This window comes from Leptonychotes weddellii, chromosome 9 (genome assembly GCF_054177405.1).
Source record: "Leptonychotes weddellii isolate Sample4059 chromosome 9, ASM5417740v2, whole genome shotgun sequence".
NCBI classification, from domain to species: Eukaryota; Metazoa; Chordata; class Mammalia; order Carnivora; family Phocidae; genus Leptonychotes; species Leptonychotes weddellii.
The window spans coordinates 16,729,293-16,740,866 of NC_138377.1; positions in this window are offsets into that span (position 1 = coordinate 16,729,293).

Genomic DNA, 11,574 nt, shown 5'->3' on the forward strand with positions numbered 1-11,574 from the left:
ACACAATGCATCATCATCATCATCATCATCATCATCATCATCTTTTAAATATCTTTACAACTGCAACACTTATATTAGAACATTATACCATTTAGCAATGGCTGGCTGATAGCAGTTCTTAGCTGTTAAAATCCCCAGTATGCTGTGGTGAGCACTGACGTTACAGAGAATGTAATTTACACAGTATGTTTCAGGATGAATAACTTCATTTTTAAACTGCTTGTGGAACAACAACAGTTATCATTTGTTTTGCATTTTTTTCACGCGTGTCCATGCGTAATTATGAGTTAAAAATACTCCTTGTGGCGCCTGGTAGCTCAGTTGGTTAAGTGTCAGACTCTTGATCTCAGCTCAGGTCTTGATCTCAGGGTCCTGAGTTCAAACCCAAGCTGGGCCCCATGCTGGTCATGGAGCCTACTTAAAAACAGCAACAACAGCAAACAAACAAAAAACCCTTCTTTAATATTTTCCCCTCTCTTATTTAAGTCAATTTGTATTATATGGGGCGCCTGGGTGGCTCAGTTGGTTAAGCGACTGCCTTCGGCTCAGGTCATGATCCTGGAGTCCCCGGATCGAGTCCCATATTGGGCTCCTTGCTCAGCAGGGGGTCTGCTTCTCCCTCTGACCCTCCCCCCTCTCATGTGCTCTCTCTTTCTCATTCTCTCTCTCAAATAAATAAATAAAATCTTTAAAAAAAAATAAAAAAATTTGTATTATATGTATCTACAGTTTGAAACTTCTGCATTGCTACAACAGTTGTAACTCATGTCTTTAACATATAGAACGAAATAAACATTTTGGTCTGATTACGTTCTGGGCTTCTAAAAAAGAATTTTTATTCTTTTAGAAAAAAAACTATAGATCTATTAATGCATCGCATAAGGCTATAATGAACTGTGGATAATAATAATTATTATATTTAATATACAATAATAATATTTATAATAGCTTATATTATTGTTTTGTAGCTGGAACCATCAGTTGGTGCCTACCTAGTAGGATTACTGTTTAAACCCAGTGTCCGCAGGTGTAGGTAACTACCTGTTCATAGGTAACCAATTGTTTACCTCTCAATGTACACTCTTTTCTTTGGTCTACTCATTTCTGTATTTGAACTCTTATAATCTAAAAAAAGAAGCTGATTTTTTCTTTTATTTTTTTAATATTTTATTTTATTTGATAGAGAGAGAGCACAAGCAGAGGGAGTGTCAGGCAGAGTCAGAGGGAGAAGCAGGCTCCCCGCAGAGCAGGGGGGAGCCCAATGTGGAACTAGATCCCAGAACCCTGGAATCATGACGTGAGCCGAAGGCAGTCGCTTAACCAACTGAGCCACCCAGGCGCCCTGATTTTTTCTTTTCATTTTTTAACTCCTCAAACACTGGAATGTACTTATTTTAAGACAATGTGTTTAAATGTAAATCTAAATTCTCTGGCCTCAGAAATTTAATATTCTCTGATAGCAACAGAACATTAAATACTTTGATGTCTGGAGATAGAGATTTACTTAGGCACAAATTTTGTAGTTACCAGATTAGTTTGCAATTAAATGCAAATCTCAAAAGAAAGCAATGATGTTAATTTCAGTTACACATGAAACCTACAATTTTGATAGTTTCAGAGTTTGTGCATTTGGGGAACATTTATGTAGTTTGGATTTTTTAGAAGCTTTTAGATAAAAAAACAATTTAGTTAGACTGCCTATAGAATCCAGAGATGAAATATAAATTATTGTTAGTAATAAAACACTTTTCACAGACCTGTACCTCTGAAACAAGATAGTAGGAAGGGAAAAATGAAGGGTGGGAATTGGAGGGGGAGATGAACCATGAGAGACTATGGACTCTGAGAAACAAACTGAGGCTTCTAGAGGGGAGGGGGGTGGGGGGATGCGTTAGTCCGGTGGTGGGTATTAAGGAATGTGTTGAATGGAGCACTGGGTGTTATATGCAAACAATGAATCATGGAATACTACATCAAAAACTAATGATGTAATGTATGGTGACATAACATAATAAAATAAAATTAAAAATTTTATTTTTTGCTGGTATCGACATCAAATATTATTTTCATTAGCTCTGCTTTAAATGTCCCTTTAACTACTGTAGTAATCACAGAATCTTAGGGATAGAAAAGATCATCTGTTGAAACCTTATTTTTACAATTTTCAAAGTGAGCTATAAGATATGTGTTTCTTTATACATAAGACCTCAAAGGTTTCTACGTCAGCATAAAGGAAAACTACTCAAAATGTGGTTTGGTTTGGAGATCAATTACCTTTGTGGAATGTGTATTCTTTCTTTCCTATGATACAAATGCAGAAATAAAGAGTGTTTTTAAAAACTTACAGCAATTTTACATTGCTGTGACATTCAAGTGCATGATCAGTGGATTTGTATTTTGTATATATTTTTTACATTTAATTTTTCTAACAATTCATTTCGTTGTGTTTTACAGAAATATCCATAATGAATTAGAATTTTTTTAAGTGATTCTTTACCAGATATAGTTGAAGAAGCATTTACTCTAGAGGCTTCATATGCTTCTAATTGTCACAACTTTTCTGTTATTTTTTCTTACTGTATACACTTTAATGAGCTCCAGAAAACTCTATGCTGTGGGTAAGTACCATAGCTTGAAGTGAAATTTTACACAAGTACAGACCAAAAGACTTCAGCTATTTTCTTAACTTTGGGTATATTTAAACATTGAAGAAATATGAATAACCTTTTCGATTTTTAGAGAAGGACATACACAGTACTCTCAGGGCTATTACACTTTGGGATTCCAGAGAGCCATTGACGATGTAGCTGCCTATTCTGGTCCATACTTTGGGTATATTTGGTGCTCAACAAATACTTAACAGCTAAAATAAAACAACTCAAAATGTCTGACTTTCCAAAAAACCAGCCACTCTCTTTGGAAATTAAAAGCCTTCATAGAAAGTCCGTCCTTGGATTTGGACTAAGCAAGGTGCTAGAATTACACGTCATGGAGCCCTGAGGAACAGGCATGCCAGGAACCATTTGTCTCAGCAGAGAGAAAACAGCTGTGCTTCATGATTTGTTCAGTTTCTCCAAGAAACACACCTCATTTTTCCTGCCCAATCAATTTGGATAACCTGCTTCCTAAAGGAGGTTGATATTTTTCTCAGCAGGAAAATAAGAATGCAGGGCTTTAGTAAACATTGGGTGTCTTGAATGTTAGACACGAAAGACTTAACTTGTGGAAATGCATTAGGTGATATTTTTGAGTACACAACACACCTAACAAATTTGGAATTTCCCTGTTTTCACATTACACTTTGGGTGTGTTTGCCTAGATTTGCTCTTGTTTTTTCAAGGAAATGCAAGTTACTGGCAACATTATTTTATCTGTTCCAGCGATTCAATTTTCTATATAATCATCTATATAGCTCATGCTTCCTGTATCCTGACGTATTCTCACAAATACATTCTTTTTTTTTTTTAAAGATTTTTATTTATTTATTTGAGAGAGAGAGAGAGAGAGCACATGAGAGGGGGGAGGGTCAGAGGGAGGAGCAGACTCCCCACCGAGCAGGGAGCCCGATGCGGGACTCGATCCCGGGACTCCAGGATCATGACCTGAGCCGAAGGCAGTCGCTTAACCAACTGAGCCACCCAGGCGCCCCTCACAAATACATTCTTACTGGTGTGATGCACGTTGTTGTATCTGTCATTATGGGAGAAGTTATAATTTCTAAGCCCTGACTAGTGTTTTGTTGTTGGAATGCTGCCCCAGATTTAGAAATAAATCTTACATTTTTTTTTTTTCTTCAATCATTTTGAGTGCTGGAGTTGGACTACTTTCTGCAGCTTCTATGCTGTGGCTGGATGAAGTGGAAAGGTTGCAGGTATTCCTGGCAGTACACAATTATTTAATCTGTTGCACTAAATCCCTGAACCGACATAAGTCCTTAAGTCCAAGGTGTTTTTTGTTTTCGTTTTAACATCTCAAATGCACCTGAAATAGGGGTTATGGACACACTCAAATTATATTTCGATGTATCTATAATAAAGTGTGATTTTAAACTCAGAGTAGTTATTAATTCTATGAAAATAAACATTACTAATTCCTAGTATCAGTAAATATAATAATAAATTGAATTTCAAATGCACATTTCATACATATGTGCAATTAATTTTTATTTGGTCACTGCTACACTTCTCAGTGTAAAGTATTTTACGAAGAAAGCAATTATGAAATTTTCATTGTCTTAAATTGCAAAGGAAAAGAATGACACTAAGCTATCCTTCATAATGCTTACACAATTCATTGATTCTTTTAATCATTCGTTCAACAAGTATCTACTGAAAAATCTAGCCATTGGCAGGTAGTGTCCCAAGCAGTAAAGAAACGGCAGTGACTAAAGTGAACAAAAATGCCAACTTTCATGCTGCTTATATACAGTGATTAAAATGACTAATTCTTCCACTAAGAAATTTTTGTAATACACATGGCTTAAGTTTTAATACTTCTTTCCTTTTCTTGGTCTGTGGTTAATCACTAAGTTTCATCTCCCAAAGTGCAGTGCTATGCTCTTTGTGACTATGAATTTTAATCATTATTCTCTGCAATATGTTGAACGTCTAACAAAACGAGTTCAGAATCTAAGCAGAAATACAATGTTTGACTCCTAATGTGAAGTTGAATTCCATTCAGTTTTCATTGCCACTCAAATTGCTTATATATAAAAGCACTTCATAATACTGAACTTTGATTTTTTTTCCAGAGATGAGTAATTTCTGCCTATATAACTTTATAAAATTTGCTGTTGTTAATGTGTTGCTATTTTACATATGGAGTTAAGAAGGCCACAAACCTACCAATAGTTCCCCAAATGGTGTCATGTAAGTAATCGGTACTGATATGGTTTTACAAAAGAAAAGGGAAAATAAACTTATGCTCATGTATAAAATGCAAAAGTAATACAGAAAATAACATTTTTTAAAAAAGAATACTTCCCTCCTTCCTTTCCAAAGCCCATCATTGTTTGCAGGTTCTTTTGACCCATTCCTCACTAAGAAAAACTAATAAATAACTAAATGCATATGCCAGCACATAAATATTCAGGTTTCTACCAGTCATTCTTCAAGTTTATTTGCACGAAACCATATAATACTGATCATTTCATGCTTTGTTTTGTTTAATTAATACTATATTAATACTATGTCATTATGTGGAAGCACTTAATTCCTTCTGTTTATTATTTTCCATGAATGTGGCATCATTTATATCTCCTATATCCTATTGAGGACCCTTGGATGGTTTCTACATAAAATATTTCTTAATGAAGCAGATAGATAATGAAACCATTTGCAGGAATTCCAAGTGAAATCCCCAACTTGTTTTTCATTTCAAATCCCCCCAGGGTTTGCCCATATGTGCTTACCTTTGCCTCCAACAAGCTTTAGAATATATCTACCTTATTCTAGAAGCTGCCTTGGCATTTCTGCACAGGAAGGATGCATCCAAGGGCTGTAGGAACTCTCTGACTTTGCCTGTGATATTCGGGTTGGCTTCACAAGCTAAAAACATGTTAATCTGGTGGAACTAATCCTTCCTGGGGTCTGGCCAACACTAATCCACGAAGAATCAACTCTCCTTTGTCCGTGACAATGAATGATGCTTCTATGGAGGGCAAGGACCTTGAAAAAATATATATAGAAATAATATAAATCAGATTCTATCATGTTCCTCATCTTATCCAAGAATTACTTTTCTTTCATTTATATTTGTTTCTCTAAGGGCTAACAGTGAAATTCAAAATAAAAACTGAAAAGTAAAAAAAAAAAAAGCGGTACTACAGAAATGGCAGAAAAGACAGGGAGAAGGCATTAAATGAATGATTTACTATTACTATTTTATAGTCATATAAAGAAACACTAGGGACAGGGTCATTTCACTATGATTTATCACCACTCATTACCGTTAAACAGGGAACACTCACAATATGAACATACAGGAAAGCAATAAGAACACATTGAAGACTATAGCTTTTCTCTGAGGACAGCTTGGCACCTGCAGAGAACCTTTGGTTTCTAAGAAAAGGAATGGCCTGCTATCAATACACAGAACTGCTACATCGTTGTAAATTCTGAGAACGACCATGTCATTGGAGCTGAAAGAAATTTGTGGTAAGAGATGTGGTGGGAGGGGATGCTTTTGTTTTTTTGTGTGTGTGTGTGTGTTGACGATGGCTGCTTCTGGGAGCCAGGTCTAGTTCTTGCCTTACTGACCCCAGTAACCGTCCCTGACGAACTTGCAGGACTGGCGAGTCCCGATGGCAACTCTCACGGTCACCGGCTGCTCTGTACCTACCAGGACGTCAGTACACAGAGTTCAGGATTAAGCACTTCCTTTCTGGTACTTAATGCCAAAGACTGAAGTATCTCCCGTCCCCTCGAAGGCTAGTTTGAAATGAAGAGGTCGGCAGCAGGCAACGACACGAAGCTCTGTTTTAATAGTGCAAGACCAATCGTCATAAGTTCTCTAGCTTTTAAGATTTTTTTACTTTTATTTATTTCTAAAGTTGTCCTGCATCGTATTAAAATGTCATGGAAAGCGAGTTAATTCTCATTTTTTTATTTATCTGTTAATGCAGAAAAATGAAAAGTTCAAACGTGAAGGCTTTATTAGGGGAAAATAAAAGGCTGAAATACACAGCTGTCTTCTTGCTATTTTATGGACCTATTATCTACTGTTAATTGAATCCATGCATAGCAGTGATAATAAAATATAGGAAGGACAGAGAGCTCAGTGAGGGAACCCTTAAGAGAAACCTTATTAGCCTTACAAAATAAAAGATGTGAAAGGTACAGTATTCTATGATCCCAGAGGTCTATATGTGAATTTAAATGATAATAGAAGTAAGTAACTTCTTGGAAAGAATAAGCCAATTTTTCAAATGTGAGATTTATAACAGAATGACTGTTCATGCTCCATGAATGTCTTATTTTTTGCTTTTCTATTCAGGATAAAAGATAGGTTTCAAGTTTCTGATAACAATATAACTGGATACCAATACTTTTATTTGCTTATTTAGTTAGAAACTCATAGGTATTCTGTGAATTTTATCTCCTGAGAAATATTTTTTAGGTGATCTATCAAGTTACCTTACAGTGGCTTAACCAGTAAAATATTACTTACTCCTTTGGTTATAGAATTTTCCCTGTGTTTTTGAGTAAGACTGTTTTTGGAGACAAGATTGCAACCAGTTGACAATTATATGGAAAGCAGATATCACCTCTATGCATATTCTTTGGTTTATGTAATGTCTTTCTTTATACATCATTTCATGTGTGTATGCAGGTGTGTGTGTGTGTGTGTGTGTGTGTGTGTTGTGAGTAGGGAACTTGGAAGGTGTATGTTATTTGGAAGATATTATACAATCATGAGAGGAATTGCTCCTTCACATCAACAGGGAAGTTGTTCTCGAAGAATTCAAAGTGGAACACAGATGAATAGAAAAGATATTTTTTTTTTTAACATATAATGTATTATTTGTTTCAGAGGTACAAAAAAAAAAAGAAGATAGCAGGAAGGGAAGAATGAATGGGGGGAATCGGAGGGGGAGATGAACCATGAGAGACTATGGACTCTGAGAAAGAAACTGAGGGTTCTAGAGGGGAGAGGGGTGGGGGGATGGGTTAGCCTGGTGATGGGTATTAAAGAGGGCATGTACTGCATGGAGCACTGGGTGTTATACGCAAACAATGAATCATGAAACACTACATCAAAAACTAATGATGTAATGTATGGTGATTAACATAACATAATAATAATAATAAAAGATATTAGTTAAGTGATTGCAATAAATATTCATATATCTATAACAGGGAACTTATAATATGTCAGGAAGTTATATAGAATGTGCCCCTAATCTACTCTAGGAAGGATCAAAGAGTACTTCCTGGAGCCCTGGGTGGTTCAGTCAGTTAAGTGTCTGCCTTCAGCTCAGGTAATGTTATTGGGGTCTTGGGATATAGAGCCCTGCATCTGGCTCCCTGCTTAGTGGGGAGTCTGCTTTTCCCCCTCCGTTCCCCCTTGCCCCTCCCCACTCAGCTCATGCTCTCTCTCTCTCTCTCAAAATAAATAATATCTTTAAAAAAAAGCACTTCCTGAAGAAAGTGATTTTAAGTCACTATGTGTTATACTAAAATCAATCCCCAAATCCCTGCCTCTTAAATCCCATTCCCTGTGGTCTCCATGTTCCCAAGAATAGTTACTCTATTAAATTGCTGGGGCTAAATACAATAAATTGGATGATGGAAAACAATAGAAATTTATGATGTCACCAATCTGTAGGGTAAAAGTCCAAAATCGAGGTATTGGCAGGGCCTGCACCCTCAGAGCCTCCAGGGACGGTTCCTTCCTTGCTCCTTACAGCTTCTGGAAGCCTCAGGCATTCCCTGGTTTGTGCAGTGGGACTATGGTTCATGTGGCTTCTTGTCTTCCTACTTATCTGTTTCTGTCTTCACATGATGGTTTCCCTGTGTGTCCATGTCTGTGTCCAGATTTCCCCATTTTCATAAGAGTATTGGTCATATTGGATTAGAGTACATCTTAATGTTCTCATTTTAACTTTTTTAAATATGCAAAGATTTCATTTGCAAACAAGGTCACAAACACAAAGACTGAGGTTTAGGACTTCAATATATCTTTATTTAGGGGAGGGGGGCACAATTCAACCTATAACAGTTACTAACATTTCTTTGCTTACAAAACACAAGACTAACACTGCACCACTCTTCTGACCCACAGAAAGTGTATTATGATTTATTGGGTAGACTTGGCACCATATGCATATCTTCTTGTAGTGAGATTTTTCATACATGTTGTGTTTACCCCAGTACAAAGTTTACTTGATAAATACGGAAACTGTGGATTAATAAAAGAAAAACATTTTATTTTCTAAAATAATTTTTCAATTGATTCCCAAGTTATTGTGGAAATAAAAACAGAAAAATTCTCTGTAGGTTCTGCCACTGTTTTATGTTAACTGCTAATTTGTCAGAAAAATACCAAAAAAATAGCAAAACTCCCAAGGTGATAATATGAAATAGCTCATATATTATCCTGACAACATCCCCACAGGCTGCCAAAGAATATGAAATTCAACGAGGGAAGATGCACTGCTGCAAAACTTTCCTGTAAGAATGAGAATGATCACCTTCTAAAACTATACTCAAGACCATTCCAGCTGCATGGGAATTTTATTCAGAAAGACATTATCTCTCAGGCACAAAGCACAATCCTGGGTGTAGGTATATATATGTATATGTATATATACATATATATATATATATTCCAATTGAAACATTTGAACAATTTTAAAGAATAATGAAAACTCAAAAGGCTCTAAGATCTCTGTCTAATAAGAATGGAAAAAAAAGGGCGCCTGGGTGGCTCAGTCGTTAAGCGTCTGCCTTCGGCTCAGGTCATGATCCCAGAGTCCTGGGATCGAGTCCCACATCGGGCTCCCTGCTTGGCAGGAAGCCTGCGTCTCCCTCTCCCACTCCCCCTGCTTGTGTTCCTGCTCTCGCTATCTCTCTCTCTGTCAAATAAATAAATAAAATCTTTAAAAAAAAAAAAAAAAAGAATGGAAAAAAATATATAGATAGGCCTAGAAAAAAACATTCTAGGCTTTGCATTTTCTCTATCACTTTGAATTTACAGTATTAAATACATCCCATATTATCTTTACATTATCAAACTTCACTTTTATTATTTGATTCCAGTGGTGTTAATGTTAAAGTAAGAAGAGAGACCAAGGATGCCAGTCCTATAAGTAAATGTAATGTAATCAAGTCACTATTCATCAGAACCTGGTCTTAAGTCTCTAGGAACTGACCCCCCACCACCATGTTAGCATTTCCTCAGACTGCCAGTGATCAATTCATGTTAATCATTATACAAAAGGCAGATACAGGAATCACAGTATCAATATATTAGCTTTTACATTACATTATAATCATAATGAAATTTTGTCAAATTCACCAATAACAAAAATGCGAGTTAATAAAAGAAAAAGATTTTGTCTGAAGATAATTTACAAAAGCCATAAATAATTTTTAAATAATGTGAGGAGATACACCTTCAGATATGTCAAAGGTGGTTCAAAAGTACCATAATTTTTCCCCCAAAGATTTTATTTATTTATTTGAGAGAGAGAGAGTGAGCAAGTGAGAGAGAGAGAGAGCACAAGTGGGGGGAGGAGCAGAGGGAGATGGAGAAGCAGACTCCTGATCTCAGGACCTCAAGATCATGACTTGAGCTGAAGGCAGATGCTTTTTTTTTTTTTTTTTAGAGATTTTATTTATTTATTTGACAGAGAGAGTGAGAAAGCACAAGCAGGGGGTGCAGTAGAGGGAGAGGGAGAACCAGGCTCCCCACCAAGCAGGGAGTCCGATGCGGGGCTTGATCCCAGGACCCTGGGATCATGACCTGAGCTGAAGGCAGACGCCCAGCCATCTGAGCCACCCAGGGGTGCCCCAGAAGGCATATGTTTAACCGACTGCACCACCCAGGCACCCCAGTACCATAATTTTTCTGAATCCCAATTTGATAATATGCACCAACAAATGTTGAAAAGGCATGTGCCTTCTGGTTCTAAATAGAACTTCTAACAATGTATCTTAAGTAATCAGAGAAATGTGCAAAGGTATATGCATAAGGGTTTCACTACAGTGTTGTTTATATTAACAGAAAACTGTGAAATATTAAAATATCTATCAATATAAATGTAGGTAAAGCCTTTATATAGTAAAATACTGTGCCACTGAATCTGAACCTGACACTTCCCTAGAGTTGAATTCTAATTTATTGGAAATACAAGGCCAGAAGAACATATTGACTGACACCACAGTGATGTAATCAGCAAATGAACTGCAAAGCAAGAAAACGGAATGAGAGAGTAGGAACCAAGAGATTAAAAATAATTTAACAGATATATTATCCAGTATGGAACTTACTCGGATTATTATGCAAATAAAGAACAGAAAGAAAACATTGATACGGTAAGCAGAGGGGTTCAAACACTGGATGATATTTGATTAGATTACGGAATTTATTTTTTTGAGAGGGGGAGGGTGGTGGTGGGAGGGCCAGGGGGAGAGAGGGAGAGAGAATCTTAAGCAGGCTCCATGCCCAGTGTGGATGCTGACACAGGGCTTGAACTCAGGACCCTGAGATCATGACCTGAGCCAAAACCAAGAGTTGGACACAACCGACTGAGCCACCTAGGCACCCCTGATGACGTTATGGAATTTTAATTAACTTTCTTAATGAGATGATAGTATTGGTATGTCTTTAAAAAGGAATCCATATTTTTAGAGATGTTTGCAGATAAATTAACACATAGTTGATCCTTGAACAACATGAACTGTGCAGGTCCATTTTATATGTGGATTTTTTAAATAAATATGGTACACTACTGTAAATGTACTTTCTCTTCCTTATAATTTTAATAGCATTTTCTTTACTCTAACTTACTTTAGTGTAAAATACAGTATATAAAATACATATAAAATATGTGTGAACTATTTATGTTATTGG